This window comes from Ptychodera flava, chromosome 6 (genome assembly GCF_041260155.1).
Source record: "Ptychodera flava strain L36383 chromosome 6, AS_Pfla_20210202, whole genome shotgun sequence".
Classification (NCBI taxonomy): Eukaryota; Metazoa; Hemichordata; class Enteropneusta; family Ptychoderidae; genus Ptychodera; species Ptychodera flava.
This window is the reverse complement of record NC_091933.1, coordinates 18,648,666-18,655,932: the sequence shown is the minus strand read 5'-3', so window position 1 is coordinate 18,655,932 and position 7,267 is coordinate 18,648,666. Positions and strand designations below refer to the sequence as shown.

General features: G+C 36.6%; 1 long non-coding RNA gene across 1 annotated transcript; it reads left to right on the top strand.

Moving 5' to 3' along the window:
* The first annotated feature begins 2,540 nt into the window (after positions 1–2,540).
* LOC139134285 (uncharacterized) lies at positions 2,541–5,627 on the top strand. Its single transcript, XR_011552768.1, has 3 exons — positions 2,541–2,694; positions 4,879–5,033; positions 5,477–5,627. It is a non-coding gene; the product is annotated as an uncharacterized lncRNA (long non-coding RNA).
* The last annotated feature ends 1,640 nt before the right edge of the window (positions 5,628–7,267 follow it).

Below are 7,267 nucleotides of genomic sequence, written 5' to 3'. Positions count from 1 at the left end.
TGTTGTATTCTTTCACTTACCCCGTTCAGAGAAACCAAATTATCGCCTGATCCTTGAGCTCTTGCGTAGAATAAGATTAAAATATAGGGAAAAACTTTTATGCACCTATTTTATCACAACGGAATCTCAAATCTGAAAGTGACAATGAAATAAGAATCTTAGGCATGTACTTGTCAACGGTATGAGAAATGGCACCGAATCTACTACAGAAGTTTATGTTGCAAGTTGATGTTGTTAATAATGAAACTCATTGTTATCAATTCAATTACTTTTCAGAGATATTTGGTTCCGAAACAATTCATCAACGACATTAATTAGTATGCATCATGTTTGACATAACCGCAGATTGTTTATTTGAATCTCTCTACTTTGATTTTGTTACTTCCAAACAATAGGCCTATCGGTAAAAACACTAAATATTTCCCTTCAGTTCTAACTAGAGATAAATAATGGCTTGTCAACATTACCAGAATGGCACTGAAACTATTACAGAAATGCACGTTTATTCATCGTCGATAATGGAACTAAATATCAATTACTTCAAAACAGATATTTTGACCGAAAGGAAATATTAGATAGAACACCGAATTGTTTTTTGTTCCTTGGCGGTTGCTAAATAGTTCTCCAACTCATTGGAACGCTGTTCGTGGTCGACCCTCCGAGAAGTGAAGTAAGCATCATGTTTTTGTACTTGTAGAGCTGTGAGAGTATCAACGAGTAATTAATCTCCATGTTGATAAAACAATATTTTGTGCTTCCCATCAACGTACAGCTGTAGGGAAACCGCATTTAAAGGATTTAGGATTTTCCAGAGTTGCTTATGTTGCACGAAGGGAGATAATTCATGGAGGACGGAGGTAAATTACGTACACAGTGCTTTTGAGGAAAACAGTCCTTGATAAATTCCCTGGGAAGTCTTTTACAAATGATTCCAATTTCGTAATTAACTGATCGGGGAGAGGGGTCACTTATCGGTTGCAGAAAAGTGGTTTATTTGATCCTCTAACAATTCATCTGTGAAATTTAATTTATTTGCATCGTGTCCGACATAATCGAATATTGTTCCGTGGAATCTCTCTAATTTGATTTTGGCGCTTTCAAACTAAAAACGCTAGTATTTGCCCTTCATCTCTGAATAGTTCTTCTGATTTCGTTTCAAGATCTTGTTTTGACAGAGCAAGAATCAATCCGAAAGACAATCCGTTCTATTTAATGAGGAAAGCGAAGAAATAGACTCGAGATATAGTGGCAGTAATTTGAAAACGAGCGCAGTTGTTCGAACCAGGGCAGTCTGGACAATGTGGTTCATGTATGTTCTCAACACAGAAACCCAAGTGTTGGTGTCCTCTTTGTACAAGGTGAGGTTCTATTAGCCTCTTGCGTAACTCTCTACTTTCCCTAATATACACAGTATATTTGTTAATGTGAAAGAAAAACAACATTTTTACACACTTTCGTTTTAGCGCCTATTCAGCTCTTTAGCTTTCGTCTTTCTTAGCATCTCGCTCCGCCATCCTTACCAACAAACCTACATACATCCCCATCTACCTAACCTACCATCCGATGGAAATTTCACATGTTTGTATGGTCACTCTACTCTTTCAATATTGTTGACGTTTTAAGGTCATGCGAAAGCTTATACAGCATATCGCCAACCGTTCTGCTTATGCTCATAGTACTTGTAATAATCGATCATAACGTAATTCCTTCAAATATTTGTATTTTTTCCCGTATTTACCAAAGAATACCAAATGACTTCAATTATAACATATTGAATAAAGTTATCCTGATACCTCAGTTTATCCATTAAGGAAAAACCTAATGGAACTTGAATTCGCTAAATCTTCAACACTGTCGAATGTTTGTCATTGCCTGTAGCGTTTGTGTAAATAAAAGATGTATATACACAGGTCTTTTAGTTGTGTATTTAAGTAGGGTTTTAGCATCATCTTTGTAAGCCTTAATAATCCTTGCTAAAATAAGTGAGTACTACAAGTGGATTAATTAAGAGAATGTATGTCAATGTCTCGACAGCACAGGTTACACGAATTTACTTTATTTCCTTGGCTTACCTGGGATTGTACTTTATTTCAGGCGTTTGGGCAAAACTTCATCTTTGATGATCATTTCTTAGCTCTCGTAGGTCATTTTGCGTCCGTTTTCAACTGTCTCGGTCGTGTTTTTTTGGGATACCTGGGTGACAGATTGTCCTACCGTGTAAGTATGAGATCAAATTTCTGTTTTTGTGTATTGTTAAAATTTGTTAAGTACCTTCAAAGCTTTCGAGAAGAATTTAAAATTCATGAAAATGTACATCTGTGTATGAATGAGCGTTTGTGTGTTACTAAGCGAGCGAAAGAGAGGAGAGAGAGAGAGAGAGAGAGAGAGAGAGAGAGAGAGAGAGAGAGAGAGAGAGAGAGAGAGAGAGAGAGAGAGAGAGACATTTAGTAGAGTATATACTTGAATATAGTCGCTCGCAAAATATTGATACAATCTGTAATACACAGTAATTGATAATAATCTCTTTGGTCACAGGATGCGATGCTAGGTTTATCTATGTTCGGTGTTGCGTTCATGGTTACATTTATAGCCACCGAAGAAGCCGGAAAAGCAATGTTTACTATATGGGTGACTGTGTGCAATATTCTTCACATTCTCTGGAAATTTTACACTTTTCCCAATGGCAACGGCAAGGTATGTAACTAGTGAATAGAGTATGTTTTAACTTGAACATCTCTAAGAACAGCTATTTCAACTATATTATCACAATTTGTGTTCTGGTGTAAAACGATTTCTTTTATACCGTAAAGATAATAGCCAAATCTTGGACAAACGAGAGTTCTCCAGTGTCAACTATTTGCTATATGTTTGTATTGCATCGGAGCCTTGTTTCATTTGTGCATACATACATGCATGCATACATGGATGTCCTTCCATTAAGAGTAATGAAATGATACATCTATGGTAATTCAGTGTTAGGGTTCAACAGCAATTTCAAGAACGTCTAAGTTCTCATCATCACTAATCATGATGATATTATCACTATTGTAATTTTAGGACTCTTTTAGAAATTTTGTAAAAGATTTCTTTGAAAAAGTCGCTCATCCCAAGGTTAAATATACATTAGTGGGGTTAAAAGTACACCTCTCTGAAGCTGCTCGTTTGATAGTTTTTCGTACTGAATAATTGAACATTTTAAATGATGAATTAAGCAGTACGCAAGATAGTGAAGTATATTTAATGTCAATGTTTGTCAATATTGTTGTGCGAATGGAGTATTGAAAGATATTTTATCTCCTCTGTCAATGACGCGGAGCTCATTGGGAAGCCGGATTGTCCGCTGTCTTGAATCTTCCATCCGTCATCTTCTTCTCATAAACGTCTGGTTCCATTGCTTTGAAAATAAGCATTCATTTCTGTATGGTTGACCTCAGTTAGAGTTGTTCAAATCGTGACAGAATTTGCATAATTGTATTTTTGCAGCAATTTTTCTAATGCATGGCAAAAGAATTTCTTCTCTGAAATCAATCGACCCATTGCTCTGATATTCCATATGCATCTAAGTTGCTAGTGGTGACATAAGTCATATTTTTTCAAATGGTAGAACATTTACATATTTGTATTTTTGGGACAATCTATTCTATTGTTAGTAATACATCTTCCTCTCTGAAATTGTTATTCAGATTTCTAGGTGTCACCATCGTCAGGTTTGTTCAAATCATGGCGAAATTTGCATATTTGTATTTATGGGCATTTTGCCCTGTTTTTGGTCAAAAATATTCTTCTCTGAAATGCTTATCCGATTGGTTTGAAATTTGTTATTGTTGTGTGTTGGATTGTTTTTCAGTAATGTATGTTTTTCATGTTTTTGGTCAAAACTTTCCTAATAATTTGATAAGAAGGTCCTTAGGGATGATTCGTTCTTTTACGAATCGCAAAAAAATCTCAAAAACTTTATTTTTGTGGCAAGATTTGCTCTTTTTACGTCAAAACATTCCAAAAATAATCAAAATTCCCACAATCTCTTTCTCCGATTTTGTATGCAGGCTTGTAGGAATTACCTGATTCAGATTTCTGGTCATTGTAGCAAAATGCGCATACTTATATTTTAGGGAATTTTCCCCGTTTCCAATAAACAATACGTTTGGCTGGTCAATTGAGCTATGGTAAAATGTTAAGTACTCAGGCGAAGTGTGCCAGCAGTCGCAGCAGGCACTGATGTATAATAATGATCACAAGTTGACTTTTCAATCAACATGTCCGATGTTAATCAGTATTAAATTGACAAAGCAACCACACCTATAGCTTAATTATCTTGAACATCGCAGCGAAGCTGTGTATAATGCATTAGTTTTAAGCAAAGAAGAGAGGAGAGCAAGGATAGGCATGCAAAAAACAAAGGGAGATCGAAAAAGAGTAGACAACAAGGGGACAGTGAGATACAAATGAACTTCAGCTTTTCCAATTATTCTGTCAAAGTAACAACAGACCCTCTTCAAGGCTGAGACTGATATAGGAATCGAAAACAGTGACTTTAAGATCAATTGTAGACTACTTCCCTCTTCTTTTCGGAGAACGACAGCCATTTCAATTGATTTCCACGGGCAAGGACGAGTCGACGATTGCAATTTTTCTAGTACAGCAAATAGAAAGTATAGTCATAAGGCTGTATTAAACTGATCTGCTGTTCGATGGCACTAAGATGCACATTGCAAATAACGTATGTATGTACAGTTAAAATGTATCGGATTTAATTGCTAGAACATGGTAAATTGACCGTTATCATAAAACTTATGAATTATTTATACACATTACTACCAATCTTGTTTGTATTTCAACGCCTGTGGAGAACTGAAATATGTTTCCAATCAATTGCAGGTCTTTTGGTGAAGAAAACGCTGGGCCCAATTATGGCGTTTTGTTTACTGCAGTAACGGTTTCGTCAGTATCAGGAACATTATTTGCTAGCACCCTGTCTGAACGCATCGGATGGATTGGTCTTTTTTATTTTTGTGCGGGATGTTCACTTGCTGGTTAGTACGATACTACTAAATTGAGTAGACACAAATGATTTAGTGTACTGCTCAAAGCGGAATTCAGTTGTACCGTGTTAAAGGAATGAGCTATCTCAAAATGTTTCATGCAACATGAGAAATAGTTGGGTATTCCTACAAAATGAACTCATGCTCTACAGGCTTCCAGGAGTAATGGATGCAGTGCTATTTATACTCAAAATACGCAACTGTGGACAACCTCTTAATTCAGATCCATTTCTAAGGTCAGTTAAAACTTTACCTGAACGTATCACATATAAATATACATAAGTTTCACATATGATTAGTGTGTAAATAGTTTTTCAGAAACTTGGAAAATTGACGTGTAAATGCCTGCAAGTTTGCATACATTAAGCATACCTCTTTTGCACATCAAACGAAATATAGAGCGATTAAATGCTGAATTGACTTTACTTCAACAGGTGGTATAATAATCTTTATGTTCAACATGAAGACACCGAAAGGAAGAGATATAAAGAAAAGGCGATGCACGAGACTGAATATATGTTTTTTTTTTAAATTTGTTGAAGCGCTTCCCCGACCGTGGATTTGAGCTAAGACTGTTATCATCTGACCGCGACTATATTTGGTGTTTCCTCTGATATGGAACATAAATTATCGCCCTTTGCAGAGTTGTAAGTCATTATCGTTCAACAATGGTTATAACCTGAACTAATTCCGATACGGCGACCCAAGTATCATAACAAAATAAACATTTCCCATTTTCTGTGTTATGTCTGATCCCGAAAAAAGCTGGTTTTTGCAGTATAAGATAAATGAGAGATGACAGTGCTCAGGACATGGCCTTTTATTTTGTTTTGATGCAGAAAATATGATGTCTATTGTTAATTCTAACAAGCTAAACATACTTTTGCGATATTGTCGATAGTCCGTTGCCGTCCTGGCAACCTATAGGGACCAGGAGACCAGTTGTCAACCTGTGGAAGCATGTGTACATTGTGTACTTGTGCTGAGTATACGAAAACATGATTTTATCACTTATATGTCACTGTATTTCGTAGCCAAAGAGTAATACGAGATAGATAAGGTAATAAATACTTAACAGTAGAGTGGCATCAGCTATGGAGAGTACAGTTTTCGAAAGGAAAATCAAATCATCTTGCCAATTGTGATCCAGTCCTTTAAACGTCATATTTCCTCTGCATGGTCACGTCAGCCGTATTTTGACATGAGTTCAACATTATGAAAGTGATTTCAAACTTAAGTAATATTCCTGTAAGCGTTATCCACCAGTAGCGTAAATGAGTTAACTTAGTAAAATACACAGTGGCATTAGCCCTTTGTATACGAATAAACATAACATAGTTACGCTCTCACGAAGGTGGCCTCAATGATCGGATGTAAACAATGCTGGAATAAAATGTGCTCACTCCAGCGGAAGAATACGGAAATATGTCGAGCAAAGTCATACTTTTCCCAATTTTTTTTTACGTTTCATTCAAATTGCGGTCATTGGCATATTATATATAGATTATCCTATGTCATCATGTTTGGTCATCTCATCACTCGTAACGATGTGGGCCGCATCCTGCATCCTCACCCTAGGCAATACGACCCAACGAAGCATAGCATGTAATGACTTCATAATATTGCCTACAGCTTATCATACATATCATACAACCTCAACACTATTGGTCCTACCTTAGTGTCTCATCTATACCTATAAATTTGTAAAGCATAGTTACATCTTTCTGTTGATGATAATTTCCGCTGGTGGACAGAATTGTCCCCGGGACTGTCGTTCGCCCAGTTTAAGCGATGTATTCATTGTTTCGTTAAAGATTGTGTGCGATGTGTGATAGTGAGTCTACGAGCGTGAATGCTTTAGAACTTTACAGCGTGTGGAGTGGTCGCAGGCATAAAAATGCAACAACTTAGCCCGGTTATTGAACCACTCTTTTTTTGAGAGTGGGGATTTGGCCGAGCGGTTCTATCTGCTGCCTCTCCGCTAGGCGACTGGATGTCGTATGTTGTGAGTTCGAACCCGACTGAAAACTAGCCGTATTCCGTCCTAAATTTCCCTTAGTGTCACTTTAAGCTGGCTACAGCTTTTGATCAATTATGGCAAAGCTCAACGCCAGAAATATGAGCTACGAGCATTAAATCAAACATACAAAACTAGTGTGTTATCTATGTGCAGTGATATCAGAAATGTAATTTTTGGTCAATAGTGTTCCAAATGAAAATGATAA